Raw genomic sequence first — 17,241 nt, 5'->3', positions numbered from 1 at the left:
AGTCAACAGTGTGCCCTTGTTGCCAAGAAGGCCAATGGCATTTTGGGATGTATAAGTAGGGGCATAGCGAGCAGATCGAGGGATGTGATCGTTCCCCTCTATTCGACACTGGTGAGGCCTCATCTGGAGTACTGTGTCCAGTTTTGGGCCCCACACTACAAGAAGGATGTGGATAAATTGGAGAGAGTCCAGCGAAGGGCAACAAAAATGATTAGGGGTCTAGAGCACATGACTTATGAAGAGAGGCTGAGGGAGCTGGGATTGTTTAGTCTGCGGAAGAGAAGAATGAGGGGGGATTTGATAGCTGCTTTCAACTACCTGAAAGGGGGTTCCAAAGAGGATGGCTCTAGACTGTTCTCAATGGTAGCAGATGACAGAACGAGGAGTAATGGTCTCAAGTTGCAATGGGGGAGGTTTAGATTGGATATTAGGAAAAACTTTTTCACTAAGAGGGTGGTGAAACACTGGAATGCGTTACCTCGGGAGGTGGTAGAATCTCCTTCCTTAGAGGTTTTTAAGGTCAGGCTTGACAAAGCCCTGGCTGGGATGATTTAACTGGGAATTGGTCCTGCTTCGAGCAGGGGGTTGGACTAGATGACCTTCTGGGGTCCCTTCCAACCCTGATATTCTATGATTCTATGATTCTATGAAAATTTCTGCTTTGACCTCATCCCTAATCTATCAAGCACCGCCTTTCAGACCCTTTTAATGGATTTTATGGAAAGGGATCAATTTGGGGCCTCTAATGGAAACTCTGTTTTAACCTTAAATCTACAATAGGTGGAAGGAGGCTTTTCCAAGCTTTGATCCTGCAGCAGTTATAACAAAGAAAACATGTTGATCCTTGCTGAACTACCCACTCATCCATGGAGGGTCAGACCAAGGTTGCAGCATTTGGCAGGGCTTGCATTGCTGTAGTCCATGCTCTACCTCTTCTGTGGTGGGCTGGGGACTATCAAGCTGGCATTTTTCATAAGGCTTAAAGAACCTGCTTATAGTAAAGAATATATTGCAGTGAATTTCCAAAACCCAAACTGCAATGGAAATTTTCCCTGACCAATTCAAAATACAGAAGTACTGGACTTTTCAAATGAGTGCTTTATAAAAATGATTAATCCCTACCTTGATTATGAACCTCGCTAGAGGAGCTTGTTCGTGTTATTCTTTTGAATGTAATTCATTAGTAACAGCTGTGATTTTTTTCAAATATTTTGGTTTTTTTTTAAAAGGACAGATTTGAAAAAGTCCTAAATTATTTTATACTGAGCTTTTCAAAGCTAAACGTGCTTGACAATGTCCCATTAATAATTAGATGGACTTGCTCCTACTTGGATAGGCTGCAATTAACTGTCTTTGGTTCAAACAGACAAACTGTCTTTTCAGTTCCTGGAGCGCTTTGTGAATGTTTTTAGTATTGGTTGCCTGTGTGTTTTGAGAACAAGTGCTAAAACCTGGCTTTATTATAAATGATGCTATTTTGTGCCAAACTGTTTTAACTCACCAGAAACCTGTCATAGCTACATTATAAATTAAGTTACACATATATGTATACCATACATATTTTCTCATGGTAGTATTTGTTTATGACCCATGTTTGAATTGGTTTATTCATGGTGCATTGCTCCATGGAACGTGACAGCATTCAGAATGTAAGGACCTTGATTGTCTTCCCTCCCTCCTACCCATCCCCCTCTCTGCATGGGAAGTAGCCCTGATTAAAGGAGCCAGAACATACTCAATCGGTAGTGCTGTGTGCTATTGAATCCATTGTTTTATTCTTCCAGTAAGAAGCCAAATCTCATTTTATAGCACAATGTGTTGTAGAATTTTCACTTCATTAGGACAACAGGCTTCCCTATGTCTCTATTTTTCTCATTTATTGCTACTGCTGACAGTACTGTACTGTTTTCTGCAAGTGTGATTGTAATCTACTTCTCTGAAAATTTGGTCCCTAATATTATCAGGGAATACAGGCACCATGTACTATATCATTTGTATACTAATGATCTTGTATACTAATGAGATGAAGAGACAAAGATGGCAGTGTCTCTGATACTTATTCTTAGTGTAGCTTTTCGGTCTTGTTTGGAGTTTCAGGGTGGTCTTGGGGGAAGAGTTTTGATAAGCATTTTTTGTGTGTGTCTTAACATTTGTTAACATTGAAATAAAACGTTATTAAATTATTCATTCATTTTGACACCACAAAGTTAGAAATGTAAAAAATACAGTTAGATCAACATTATGATACAGATAAAAATAGGGAAACAAACATATTTGTTTGAAATTTTCCAAAATTTCTATATATGCCACCTATATGTGGTGTCCATGTGATGAATGGCAGAGCCACACATTAAATAGCATTTGTTATGTACCTTTGGCCACCTCACCGGCATTTTGCCCACGAATATATCCCTCCTGGGATTACTTACAACATTGCAAACTTAGAAGCATCTTCAAACAGCTGCCCTCTTTTGCCCAGGAAATGAAGAATTATGTGCCCGAAACTACACTTTGCCCAAGGTCAAGGACATTATTCAGTCCTGCCCACAGTGAGAGGTTTAGGGGTTGATATCTTCTGACCTATCTTCAGGGTTAGAGAAGCATACCGCTGAGTATCAAACCCCATATCTCTAAACTATTGGAAAAAGGAGATCTGTATACTGCCAACCAAACCACAAGGCACTTTCTTCTAGGGACATTTTTAGGTACCAGAATTTAAAATGTTGACATTATGATGTAGAGAAAAGCTAATTTGGGTCATTCTGAGGTTTCCATTGTTGTCTTGTTCATAATTTTCCCCCTTCGGATTTCTGTAAACTTGGATGCTAAGTAGCTGAAACAGTAGGCTCAGATGCTAACGAAGGGATACAAAAATAGTTCCAAGTGCTAAGTGTGCTTTACCATTGTTATTGCTCACAGTTTTCAACAATAGCATGGACAAAGCCTTCATTTCACACCATAGTCCCACACCCTTTCGCTGCTACTGTCTTATTTTGAAATATTATGTAGAACAGATTTTTTAATAAGAAATAGAGGAGGTTTTGAATGCTGATTCAAATGATAGAAATGATATTCCGGCTTTCTGCAGCACTTCTCAGACTCACACAACCAGTGGAGGTAAAGGATGAGAGAACTATGGAGCCACCCTGGTAACAGAATACCGCTATCAGAGAGCTTCTGTACAGCAAAATATTGTTAGCATTAGCAAATTTGCTAGGTTATTTCATAGTGCTGATTTCAAACCCCAGAACTGGAGCACTGAAGCTCTGCCAGTATCAAGTAACATTTGAGATAATTCTTTCTGTAACCTTTTTTGCAATCCATATAAACATTGCTGACATTGTAAAATTTGTAGCAGACCTTCAGTCTAAAAGTGAAGTTCAGTTTCACTCACCATGGAAAACAAGTGTTACTTATGGTTTTGTCTCTTGTATGAGAGAATCACAGGTTTAGGGAATTGGCATTGGGAGTAGATTGCATTAAGCGGGTGACAGAAATCTGCAGGCCTCTGAAAATATATGCAAGAAATGTGTTAATAAAGGATGGATGCGTGTTATACAATATGATCTTTCAGAGTACTGCTCAGTAGCTCATTAACATTCAGTATGTACCAGAACTGGTACAGGCCTTGTAAAGTAAAATGGAAATATGGATAGATAATCTCTCTTTGTATGGATTATATAGAAGAGGTATTTGACTTAATTACCAGAGACCTATTTACATGTTGCATGTGAGAGAAAGGACGGATGGCCTCATAGTCAAAACACAGGCTGTGAAGTTAAACTATTTTCATTCTAATCCCCACTCAGATTCAGACTTTTATATGACCTTGGGGAAGTCACTAAACCTTTTTCTCTCTTAGTTTCCCCCATCTGTAAAATGGGGATAGGTTAAATTTATCTGGCGGGTGTATTGCAATGTTAAATTAATTAACGATTGTGGAAGATGCTGTAAAAGTGCAGTTTATTCATTTATTTAATAATAATGGCTAATATTATTAAAATGAATGTCTTATTACAAATTCACATGACAATTTTCCGTTTATTACAAATGAAGGGATTTTTTTCTCCAGAGTTTTGGCTTCATGTTTTATCTTCCTCATTCATTTTTTGCAGCTGTTAAGAAAGTCGTTTAGTCTGACTTCCAGACTTGCTGGATACCCAGCAATGACAGCTGCAAGGGCTCCCTCCCTCTGCAGATCAGGTCACTAGGTCTTTACTTTCAGCCCACAGGGTAAGTAACGTTGGTATCAACTTGAGCCAGATCCCACAGTTCTTTTTACGCAAATCTCACATGCATCTCAAAATCTCAAATCTTCCATTGCATGCATCTGATGAAGTGGGCTTTAGCCCACAAAAGCTTATACTCAAATAAATTTGTTAGTCTCTAAGGTGCCACAAGTACTCCTCGTTCTTTTTGCTGATACAGACTAACACGGCTACCACTCTGAAACCATCGTCTGTATGTGTCGCACATGCATAAGGACTTCAGGATTGGGCCCTTAATGGATTAGCTGACATGGAAGGTACATAACAAAAGCAACCAGATCCCCTTGCCATTTTCCCAGAAAGATTATGAAGAATAACATTGCAACACACCAAGTTTTCATTAGCAGAGTCCATTCCCAAATGCAGGTCTCACAAGAGGCACTAAAATGTGTCACTGCATAACCTATGTCTGGTTAAAATTAAAACAAGACAATAGTTTTCAGGAAAGTTTTTAGCTTTTTGAGTTCCTCAGAATTCCAAATAAATATAGTATTGCCTATTTAAAAATCATGAGTCAAGACTCCAAAACCCATAAGGAGGTTGACTTCTAAATCATGAGATTTTTAAAAATACTTAATGTTGAGATCTTTTTATTACCTTCTGTTTTTTGTGTCTTTGACATTCACATTTTCAGTCTTTTCTCCTTAACTATACAGGCTAGAACATAGGAGGTTTTTTTTAAAAAGAGATTTATATTCTCATATAATTACATGATTCCAGAAGCTGAAGCTTTAAGAGAAACACCAAATATCATGTGACTCCTAATAAAATGGCAAGAGTTAGGAACAATGGAACTATAAAAACATTGCTTAAAAAATGTAAAATGGGTACATTGCATTTCCTGACAACTGTTCCTCTGGGTCATTCCGTTTGCAAACAATATTTATTTTTGTCACCTGTCACTTAGCACAAAAGATACCTTGAGTAATAAAGAAATGAAGGTTTGCTAAGTGGTTACATCATTCACTCATTGTCAGTCACCATAGTGTAAACAAGATAATGCACCACAGTAAAGCAGTTTGTGAAACTAATGCTATTCCTGTGGGTTTCAGGATTGCATTGGTTTGAGGATGGATTGTTTGTTACTCAATTGTTGGATATACAACATGGTTTAAATGGGATTTCTCACACAATAAGGGACTAGTCAGCATGAGTAAGTATGGCAGAATCTGGCACATGGTGATTAATACAGAAGAAACATTAGCGTGGGAGAAACAGCCAGGCAGACTGATAGTTCTTAATATGTACAGTTAAAAAAATAGCATTTAAGTCTTAAATTTTCACAGGCTGAAAATGTATATATTTTTGTATGAGAGAAAGATGAGAATAATTTTAGAACTGTATCAATAATAGTCTAGTGTGCGATACAAATCCAGATAAAGGTGACTCTCAGGGGATAGGTGTTCAGCATTGTATGTGAATATGATGCACAAGTATGTTGAACTTGAGCTTTACACAGAAAGTTTACCCTTTCATGACCAGTGAGATTTTATTAAAAAAAAATGCCATGTGCAGTGAAAGCTATTTTATTAACCCCCAAAGCTTCAGCACCTGAATCTAATGATCGGTATTGGATTGGCACACCAATTTTGTTTAAAAACAGGAATTAAATCCCTTTAATCAAGGCTTGAAACAGAAAAAAAAATCCCAATGTTCAAGTGGGCAAGGTCATCCTAAATTGGCCAGGCGCAGTTTCATAGTCACCAGCTACACCCACAATGGAGGAATGTGCCAAAAAGCAGGGAAGAGGTCCAATATCTCTGTTAAAAATGTATTCCATGGCTGGATATCTGGGTTCTGTAGTTGACAAAAATAACCTGTAGCTGCAGGAGCTAGCTTCTGTGTTACAGCAGCTACAGAAGGATAAGATAAACAAAAGGAGAACATTCTCAATCGCTACTTGTGGTCGTTCCAAAGCTAGAGTAGAAGATACATGATGATTTACTTTAGCAAGCATCCCTTTCAGCATTATTCATGAAACCTGCATAATTTCCCATGGCAGGAATATTTCTCCAATAGCATTTAATATTCACTGTTTCTGCTGAAAGTTGCCAATAAACTAATTTATTGGAGTATCTACAGGAACAAGCAAAACAGGGACATGAAAACAGTAAGAGGGTTTATTTAAAAATTCATAGGTATATATTGCAGGATCTGCTCAGCTCTAGTGATAAATGAATCAAATAGACTCCTGAAAGTTAAGGATGAAGAAGACATACTAGATTATTGAGCACATCCCCTACAAAAACAGGATATAGTCTGCAGGCAGAGCAAACACCAGATGTTAAACTGACATGACATTTGTTTTTAGCCAAAAGACCAAGAGAATATTTATCGAGTACTTATAGATAGAAAACCCCATTTGCAATTCAGATGAGAACCAATAAGCAGCATAAAAAAGTTTGTGAAAGAAATAAAACTAATTCAGAAAGAGAAATGATATGTTAAGGTGAACATTGTGTGCTTGATCTATTATTCATTAGAAGGTTCTAAGGAGTTTTAGACTACTCTGCCTGTTATAGTATCTTAGCACCTTCCACATAAAATCAATTAGTAGCAGTGAAGTTCCTGTTGGATTTCCTGGAGGTTACAAAGTATTATTCACTTACTTCTTCCACATTTTTAATGTTCTGCTCATGGGAATTCTGTGCTTTAGAGGAACTACAATACTGTAATTTTCATGTTTTGAAAGAAAAATTCATAGACCCTGACCATATATTCTGTATTCAAGAAAAGCTCCCCTTGACTTTAATGGTCTGTAAAATAAGTGATAATTTCAGGACATATACACATTATGTACTGAGCTTATAGATTAGTCATCACTTTTACATAGAGTGTCTTATTCTGGGCTGTGACGAAGAGTACATAGTAGAGCACAGCTCATGGGGAAGTTCTGTCAGGTGCCTGGTGATCCAAGGGGCCATCTCAGTAGGTGGAAATCAACAGAGCAAAAAGGCACTTTGGTTATATTCTCTTTCTTCTGGCCACTTCCCTTATGTTGATGGCTTGGAGGGCAATAGTGCAGCATGGCTGTATCAGATCTATGCCAGCAGAAAATCCCCTTCATAGAATATCAGGGTTGGCAGGGACCTCAGAAGGTCATCTAGTCCAACCCCCTGCTCAAAGGGGGACACAATTTTTGCCCCAGGTCCCTAAATGGCCCCCTCAAGGATTGAACTCACAACCCTCAGTTTATCAGGCCAGCGCTCAAACCACTGAGCTATCCCTCCCACCCTTACCAAAGGGCATCCTCAAGTGGTTGGATCTGATAGGCTTATGTCAGTTTTGCACTGGGGGAATGGAGCAAATAAGATGCTGCAGAATGAGAGCCAGAAAACCATTTCGTGTTATTTGTTTGAAAAACTATGGTATTTACAAAGTCCAAAAAACACCCACAAAGAATGAAAACACAAAGAATATGACACCGCAGCTCTTTGTCATAAAACAAGGAGGGGCTTAGAAATGTTTCTTTGTTTAGCCTAGCAACTCCTTTTAATTGTAGAACATGATTATATTTTTGTTAGTCATACTTTAAACATATAAAACTGCCAAACTTTGTCAGAAAACTAATTAAACTAGACCTCAACATTTTGCATGCCTTATGGAATGCAACACCTGCACTATAGAGGATAGAATTCTTAGCTGATATGACTGGAGCCATATTCTATCAGGGTAAACAGAGACTGTAGATTTTACTGACTGGATTTGCTAGGAAGAATTACCCTAGATTAGACTGTTGTTTGGAATAGTTTTATCCTTATCACAGTATTCAACAACACTTACTTGGGAAAGGGCCTTTATTTTATTTATTCAGTGACTGACTGTAGTTTATAGTTGAAGACAAATACAGAATGCCTTTGTATGAAATGAACAAGGGGAGCAAACAGCTTGCATATGTAGATGTGTCATATTATATGGCTGACTGTAAAACAGTAGTCTGTAAATCACCCTCGTGATCAAGCGACAAGGTGAATAGGGAAACATGTTTGCATGAGAAGGAATAGGTCAGTTCATGGCAAAGTTCTGCTATCTTAGCTGCAGCCTTGATAATTATTAAATAACAGGAGCAGCAAGGGCAGAACGTGCTGTGCTTTTGTTTGAAATACATTTCTACTTACAGTATTTCCAATAGTGATGCATGGGGTATTCAACTGATTAAATGCATCAAACTGCATGTCGTGCTTTACATGGAAAATTTCTGTGAGGGACTGAGTTGGGTAATACCTTGCTGTGCACTCAGGAGAATCATTTAAGACCCCACAAGCAACTCTAAATGTTAAATCCTACGTATACCGCTGTGGAAAAACTGGCTATAAATAGTGAAGGTCAAATCTCAAAGATCAAGCTTTTATAAACCAGAAATCCTCATAGATCTTAATGTCATCTGAACCTTCCACCTTTCTCCACATCTTATCCTAGGACATGTCTATCAGGGAATGCTCAGGAAAGTTAAGCAGAGTTAACTAAAGGTGTGAATTTCAATTGCAGTTTTTAAAACTCATTAAAGCCCTGTGTGGACACTCTAATTCAGAAGCAAAGTGGCCTTAGTTTGCTTTAGCTTAATTCACTTTGGAAGTTTAATGTACTTCAACTAATATACTTTAAATTCATATATTTAGATAAAGTGACAACTTTCCCGAGTGTCTTCATGTAGACAAGTCCCTATCATTCTTCCCAACTCAACCTGATCCTTCCTTTCTCCCAAATTACACTATCCAGATCCAGATTCTTTCTCCTCCCCTCCTTTTGCATGCATCAACTCTCTTAATGATTCTCCCAGCCCTACAACTTGATTCTGATTATGCCTTTTCTTCCATATTTTTCTTTCTTTCTTCCATTTTTTGTCTCCCTAGTCCCCAGTCTTATTTTCTTATCTTTATTATTGCCCCAAATCCCTAGCAACATCTCAGCAGGTCTGGTCTTCAAGTCACTTGCATTTCAGGGCTTTCCCAATTCATAGGCATCCAGCAGCACCGCACACTGCATTCCTGAGGAAACCCTGGATTACCTGTGATCTGGAGATAGCAGTCAACCCAGCAGAGACTTCTATACCTGCTGAGTCCCATATGATAGAGACTGATATTATCCTAGTAACCAGGGGGTCCATAAGTGACATCAGAAATTATTTATCCAAATCTTTAGAAAGATTCAGATTTCATTCAATGTATAGGCTGAGATAGTTACTTGTCCCCAAACAAATGCAGCCATCCCTAAGTACATTCAGCAATTTAGTGTTATATTAAAGGAGACTCGAGTCTGCTTTTATGTATTGTTGATAATACCTTGATCAACATGAATCCCCTGCTAATACAAATCAAGTCATTGCTATCAAAGCTCTTCGTGAAAATTAAATCATTTTTATTCATTACTGTAACTGGGGCTGTGCAAAGTGCTAGTTTTAGTGTGCTTTGGAATGGATATTATAGAGAATCAGTGGACCGCAGATGTGTGTCCTGTAAATGAATAACTGCATTGAACATCATTTTTTAAAACCTTTTTGTTTAGTTGCAACTATCAGATAATGAACCTGTGTCCAAAAGAGGTGGAAAAATTATCTGTCAAATGCATCTAAATACAGTGTTCATCTTTAAAAAAAAGGTAGTTTCCCTGCTGATTTAAATAGGAGCAGAATAGGGCCCTCGGAGTTCAGGGATGAAATCCTAGCTGCATTGAAGTCAATGGCAAAATTCCCATTGACTTCCATGGGCCACAAGTTAACTCCAGATTCTCTTTTCAGAAAGCTGGAATTCTGGAAAGATAATATTGACTAGACTAGATGTGTTTATCTGCAAGGACATTATGTAGTGGTCGTCAGGTTGGAAAGTCTGCATAATAGTTATAACATTTTTGTAGTGACTTTAGTGGGCAAATAGCTGGAAATGTATCCTGTTGAGTTTAGTTAAGAACCAGGGGGAAGTGTAATCCTTTGATTGAAAGTAATCTCTCAAAAAGGAGAGAGAGAAAAAAAGGGGAGAAAAGAGGTAAAGAAATGGGAAAACAGAGATCACCTTTCTTGTATCATGTTCAGTTTTTCTACAGATTATATGGGTGTTTCATTCCATATCCCCAAAGACTGGACGTTTTTTCTATACATTAAGAAGGAATGAATCTGAGAACCAGTTGATGGGCTCTGGCCAAGTAAAACAAAACCCAACACAGGTCCTTTTACATTTAAAGGTGTTCTAGTTGCAGCTGGCACTTAGTCAAAACTGTCATCACCTCCGTTGCCTTTGAACGAGGACAATTTAGAAGACATTTCAGTAAAAGATAGAGAAGTACGTCTCCCCTCTTGTTTTGTCTACAAAACTTTTTTTGATCTTCAGCCACAAGAAATGCTGCCTACATACAAACTGATCTCCATTCACAACATCTTAACTTACGGAAGCTCATGTTTATTAGCTTGTTTTAACATGCCGATCATTAATTACAAGCAGAGACAACAAATGTGAAAGAGAAAAGGGTGGAGTGTCTTGTGTCTGTGGTTACTATAAACCTTTTAAGTAGCATAGTATAAAGATCAAAAACAAAGGAATGAAAGTGAAAATCCATCTACTCTGGAAATTCCATAAAATGGGGAAATGCCCCTATTTTAATGTTGTGATTCTTAGAAAGTGTCTTTACATTTTAAACTATGCATCCTTCCTGGGCATTTATAAACTGGGCTTTTCAGTGTATGCTTATATCTAAAGAGAAAAAATGGAAAAGAAGCAGAAATGCGATGGACAGGAAGACAAATGCTGATTACTCTTTGGAAGCTATTTCAGTGAGAATGGCCCACACCTTTGAATTAGACAAACATATTATTAAAGACTTCAAAGGCTAACAGTGTGTAATTTCTAATTATAGCCTTAGAGTATTACATGATCTGTGCAGCAACCAACTCCATTTTTGTAAAAAGAATATTGTGCCTCATTCTGCTCTGACACTGCTGTAAATCAAGAGTAACTCCATTGAAGCCAATCAGCAATTCTGTCATTGAGTACGAGTAAACCTGGTGTAACTAAGATCAGAATCTTTTCTTTAAATTGAACGTTGTCTGGAATTTTTCTGCAAAGCGTACCTCAATCTGCTAAACTTCATGTAAGACCCTCAACATTACATGTATGGTATTCTTTACCAGTACTAGTATGATAAACTTCACGTTGGTGTAAATAAGACAAGTATTTTGGTTTGTTGGCTACTAAGAGCAAATAGCACCACAAAGCAAATGTTTGTGAAGCTGGAGATTGTCTTCAGTACATCTGAATTTCTGATTAGCATTCCTTCAGCATGTTCTGTAGTGCTCTGAGTCTTAAGAAGAGCCAGTTGTGCATCTTTAATTGTTATTTCCCTTTTTAAATAGAACTGTGTTTTATAAGACCTGGCTGCAGTGACATAACTCACTGAAAGAAGATGGGACTAATGTAGAGGTGAAGATTAATGCAAGAAAGCAAAGATGCAAATTAAGATGTAATATATTAGAACATGAGACTTCACATCTTCATGGATCAATTTTTCTTTAAGGCTTGCAGAATTTAGGGTTTGCTCCTGCCCTGAATATCCATTCATGTGTAAGATACGACTAAGCACACTGGAATTATTAATGTGTGCTCTGGAATTAGCATTTGAACAATAATGAAAATAATGTGAGCTCAGTATCGACAGACAAAAGTTGTGTGGGTGGACTATTAGCAGCAGTATGTAGTAATTAATCCTTTGCTCTGTCCATGGTATTCCTGAGTTTCTAGCAGAGTTATGTGCAATTATATTATTATTATATAATTTTCCATTCAAAGTCTGTGAACCATCATCACCTTTAGCGGTGAGAAATCATTGTACAGTTTAAAAGTATCTTTTCTTTTCTTCCTTAAATTAATCATTTTAGTTTCCAAAAACTAATGGAAAGAACAATTGTGGCATTAATTTCATTTCTACAAAATCAGAATTTTTAGACTACGAATTGATTATTGCCAGTCAGTAGTTTCCCTCAGCAAAGCCAGCATGTAACTCAAGCATTCGACAAAGACTGGACTTTTTCTCTCACAGAATAATGTGCCTAAATGTTCATAAGGATATTCAGCCTCGAGTATGTAGGGAACAAATCCAGTTGTTGACCTTCAGCTACTTTGCCTTCTTTTAGAGATCTCTATAAAGAACCACTGCATCAGGGATAAGAGAACTAAATTATATGTCACTGTCAGTATGACTTGTTTTAATTCCTATAGTTTACACAGAAAACTCTGACATTGACTTAACTTTGCTAGTGGAAATTATATTTGCCAAGGGTTTCTGGCCTGAATTTAGAGACAAAGCAATAAGATGTAGCCCCAGGACTGAGAGAGATTAAAAATGAACCAGGGAAAAGAGGGAACTGTGCCAACTGGAAAAGGGGGAACTGCCAAGGAATAATATTATCATGTACCGTATTGCGTCTTTTATTTGAGGATCTTAAAGTGCATTACAGACATTAATTAAGCCCCTAACACCACTGTGAGGTAGCTATCACTATACAGATTTTGCAGATGGATAAACTGAGGCACAAGGTCATAAGGAAAGTCAGTGGAAGAGCTGGGAAGGGGAGCAAGGAGTGGCTAGTCTACACTTTTCCTGGAAGACAATGGAGTGAAAATGATAAATAAACTATCCATACTGTACTGGTCTTTGGAGGAATAGAAGGCTCAATCTGTAGGACTACTGGACATCTGTCACCAGGAATACATAGACTTGAAACACTTAAGAGAAAACAAAAAAAAAAAGTGCATTAAGAACAGATGGGGAAATGAAGGCAGAGATACTTGAGAAAAGGTAAAATCAGGAACTCATGTATTTCAGTTCCTTAGAATTTGTTCCATTTAGGTTGCCACTATCAACGGCCCTGCCCTGCCTTTTGGCACATTGTCCTCTTGATGTCTTCTTATGCTGTTTCTTGTATTATTATTTCAGTTAAAATCAGATAATCAGGAGCCCGTAATAAATATTTACAGTTTGGTGAATTTATGTCAGTAGTTAATACCCTCTAATCAGCATCAGCACAGGGATGGACTCAGTGATCTAAAAGGAATTTTCCATCTCTAATTTCTATGACTATGATTTATTTTGGGGGGGAAGGAACTAGGTTTTTTGTGGGGAGGAGGAATCCAACCTTTTTTTCATCTGCCACAGGGCTAACATATAATGACAGCGTTGTGTCCTTTATTCTTACCTCTGCTGGAAAACAGAACCATTCAGAGGAAAACGCTCCATTTTTACCTCACTGTGTGCAATGGGCATGAGTGGCACTGTGATAGAGTGTTTGATCACTGTATGCCAAAATAACTGCCTTATAATTGACATAAAAGCTGCTCCTGGCTTGGTATTTAGGATGTAACGCTGCTCTTAGCAGAGGTCTGGCTTCCAGAATAAAGCATATTCCTTTTTCTCACGCATGTTAATGCATTGTCCTTCTTCTAATAGCCCGTGAGATTTGAACTTGGAGTCAGCAAAGTACAGGCTTTGTGATGCACAAAAGAACACCAGGATTTTATCACACTATGCCTGTATAAAAAAAGCTGTTCAACCATTCAGTTGCTGCTAGTATTGTGAAGCTGTTATTTTACCGCTGAGAACATCTTGCTGTCGACAATGTCGTACCTGAAGGAAACACTCGCACACTGAGCTTTTCAGGAGGAGCTGGAATTGGGATTCTGCCAGTTCACTCTCTGGAAGGTTCAGGCTTTTTCTTTTCTTTTTTTCACCACCCTAAAATCTTTGGAAATAAGTTACACTTTTTTGCTTGTTTGCCAGCATTTGCGCCAAGATTTTTTCACAGTGACGTCTTCTCAACCCGTTGGCAGTCACAGTTTGTGTTTTAAACCCACCTCACCAAAACTTACAGTGAGATTTTGATTGGTCATAGTCCACTCAGAGTTTGCAATACATCATTGTGTTGACTGAGTTCCCATGAGTGTGAATTCCTGGGACAATGTCCCTTTCTTCACTAAACCGACAGTCAATATCTGGTCAGTCTCATCTATTTAAAGTCAGCCAAGCAGGAATCCCAGTGCTTGTGGAGAGGTCTCTTTGTTTGCTTACAAGTTAACAGGAGATTCAACTGTTCCTAATTAAAATTAAATACAAACAACTGTGTTAAAATAACACTGAGGGGCTGATTTAAACCGACGAACGCAGGAAATACAGAGATCACTTCAGCCTCATATAGCTGATAGACTACATCCTACTTTTGGTGGTGTGGGGGCGGGGAGGGGGAGGGGATTCTCACTGCAGTCCGTGGCCCAAATACTTCTTGTCTCACTAATGCAAATAGCCACATTTTTTTTAGCAGAAACTTTTTCCCATACATGAATGGAGCGTTTCCTGTCACAGGATAGTGCGGGGTTGAATTTGTGTATGATGATTCACAGTGCACAATATAGTCTATAACAAGACACAAACTAGTTAGTACAGAATACTGATTTCATAGGGCTCCATGTTGCCATCCTCTAGCTGGCTACCCTCCCATTCACTTCATTAAATTCAATGGCAGGTTTGCAGGATCAGGCCAGTCGTTTGAAGGTGTGGCAACGTACAACTGATGCTGTGGTAGCATCTAAAGCCCTGACCTTTTCACTACATAGAACGCTAAAAGTTTGTGCAGTAAAAGCAACCCCAATAAAATAAAATGGCATTTTAGTAAAAAGCCGTGGAAAAATCAATGTCTTCACTCTAACAATCATGACAGTGTTGCATAACATGAGAACTAATGGATTCTAGTGTGTGCTCTAAACCAAGTTCAAAGAACTATTTTACATGCTCAGGAGATATTTTTCAAACTTAAATAGTTGTGTTTTGTCTGATTTTTTTTTCCCCAGAAAATGCCCAAACTTTGTGTGTGTTACTGATCTAGCTCCTAAATTCAATGAGAATCTTTCCATTGACTCTAATGTGAAGTTGAACTGGGTCCTATAAGTTTATAAGCGTTTCTATTTTTTAAAATTAAACTGTCCTTTCCTTTTCTTAGGATCTGTGTACCAAGGGTCTAAACCCCTTTAAAAATACAATATCAGAGTCCAAAAAAGAGTTTAACAGATTCTGGGTTATTTGTTTTTTGTGGTGTTTTTTCTTAACTGAATTGATATCTGGGATTGCTGTCCATTGCATTTGGAAGAGCTGACTTACAATTTTAAAACCTCTTGAACATAATGGATTTATGGTAGAAACATGGGGATGCATGTTTATCTTTGTAGCTGTATAAAATGGAAGTCCATTTTATTTAAATTTCACAACAAGGATTCCCACAATCTATTAAAATTAAGCTAATGTGTATCAGGGTTTGTGTGCAACTTCCTACTTTCTCTCATTTCTTCTTCCTGATCCCACTACTGCTCCCTAGGCTTCTCCCCAAACTCTTATTTATATCCTTATCCCACTCTCATCTTCCTCCTTCTTTCATGTTGCCCCGATACTTGGAAGCCTTTCTCTCTCCTTGTGGGCCACTGCTTAATCCTCTTCTTTCCAGGCACTGTTTTATTTGTACTTGTGTTCATAAGGAAGAATTTTTTTTGGTGCTTCTGTAACAAGTCCATGTGCACACATGAACCCATCTAGGGTGCTGGGACTAGCATCCAAGTCCTTTGCCTCTAAAACCACGCAGCTAGAGAATTCTTTAAGCATGGCAGTTCTCAAACTTTTTCAGTTTGAACCCACATATGAATACAGTGATTGTTCCAAGGACCACCCGCTTTTACCATTCATGAACTGAAGGCTACCTCTCCTCTCATATGTAATCAAAATACATCCCTGAGGAACTTGGGTAATTGCTGATGTAGAAATGTGAGAGTAAAGAAGTATGTAATGTATTCTGGCTGTCTTTTTTTGTGATTTAGCAGCGGGAAAAGAGAGGACGAGCCAGCAGCAAGTGACCAGCCAAATATCCACAGAATGTTAAGGAAGTGCCCCTCAGCCTACATGCTACAGTCTACATGCTACAGTTTGAGAACCTCTGCTTCTGCTAGCAAGAGAGAGAGGGTCAGTGTCCTCTCTGTAGACCAGCCACTAGGCGTCAACTTCATTCACTCACTATTATATACACGGTGTCAATATACACAAAATACTTTGCTCTTATCCTTACACCTGTGTAAGATTAAAAGGGTTGGTGAGATTTGAAAAGCAAAATAATATATCACATCCATGACAGCCAACCTCCAAATACAGGCTTGGAATGAAAATGAATAAAATATACAGTAGTAACTTTAAAGTTGTGGGGAAGGCGTTGTTTTCCTGATTTTACTTATTTTCCTTCTTTATTTCCCTCTTTTCCTGCTGGGTCACTTTTCTCTTGTTCTTTTTCGCAGAGAACCCTCATTTATCTTTTCCTTTTCTTCTGCCTCTGCCCATGATCTCATTTCCTTCTTTCTAAAATCATCTCCACTTTTAGCCCTTTTTGCAATTCTCCTCCTACCCCACAGAATCATCCTTCTTCCACCTATTTGCTTTTGGGGATTTCCCTCTAGCTTTCATTCCTTCATCCATCCTACTTCCGTTCCTCCCTTCTTTTTCACTCTAGATCATGTCCCCCAAACACGTCCCTTCCTCATTCCCTGGAATGCTATCAATACTCCCCTCCCTTCAAGGTTTCCCATTCTCAGACCTTCTCCCCCCCGCAACCCGCTTTCCAGCTATCCTCCCTGTCTCCACCACAGTCTCTCTTTTCTCTCTTCCTTTTCCAGGTTCTCTTTGCCCTCACCTCAGAATAAATTCTACCTTCAGATATTTCCATGTAATGTCTGTTGACTACAATGGGAAATGCTTGTACAAGTCTGAGGGCAGAATTTCACTCCTGGGCCTAAGATTGCCAGAGCAGGGCAGGAATCATCTTGAGCTTTCCATTAGCACACCCCACTCCTTTGTTTCCTGTTGTTAGGAAGCAGGAAGTCTGACTACTGTCCAGTCAGCAGGGGGCAGAATGAGCAGCTGTTGCCTTGCATGGCTACGCTTTTCCCCTCACCTCCTTATCTAT

The 17,241-nt window shown here is 38.5% G+C and overlaps 1 protein-coding gene across 7 annotated transcripts in view; it reads left to right on the top strand.

Annotated features, from left to right (window-relative positions):
* Window positions 1-17,241, top strand: part of SEMA6A (semaphorin 6A) — a 161,766-nt gene that overhangs the window by 23,763 nt on the left and 120,762 nt on the right. Inside the window, exon 1 of one of the 7 annotated variants that reach the window (XM_074952992.1) lies at window positions 16,105-16,250. The exons of the other annotated variants lie outside the window; for them this stretch is intronic. The gene's annotated coding sequence lies outside the window, so the exon portion shown is untranslated. Of the gene's footprint in view, window positions 1-16,104; window positions 16,251-17,241 lie in introns of those variants that run through there. 7 annotated transcript variants of the gene reach the window in all.

The sequence above is a fragment of the Natator depressus genome, chromosome 5, assembly GCF_965152275.1.
Source record: "Natator depressus isolate rNatDep1 chromosome 5, rNatDep2.hap1, whole genome shotgun sequence".
NCBI lineage: Eukaryota > Metazoa > Chordata > Testudines > Cheloniidae > Natator > Natator depressus.
Note: the sequence above shows the minus strand (reverse complement) of the source record. Positions and strands in the feature narration are given on the sequence as shown.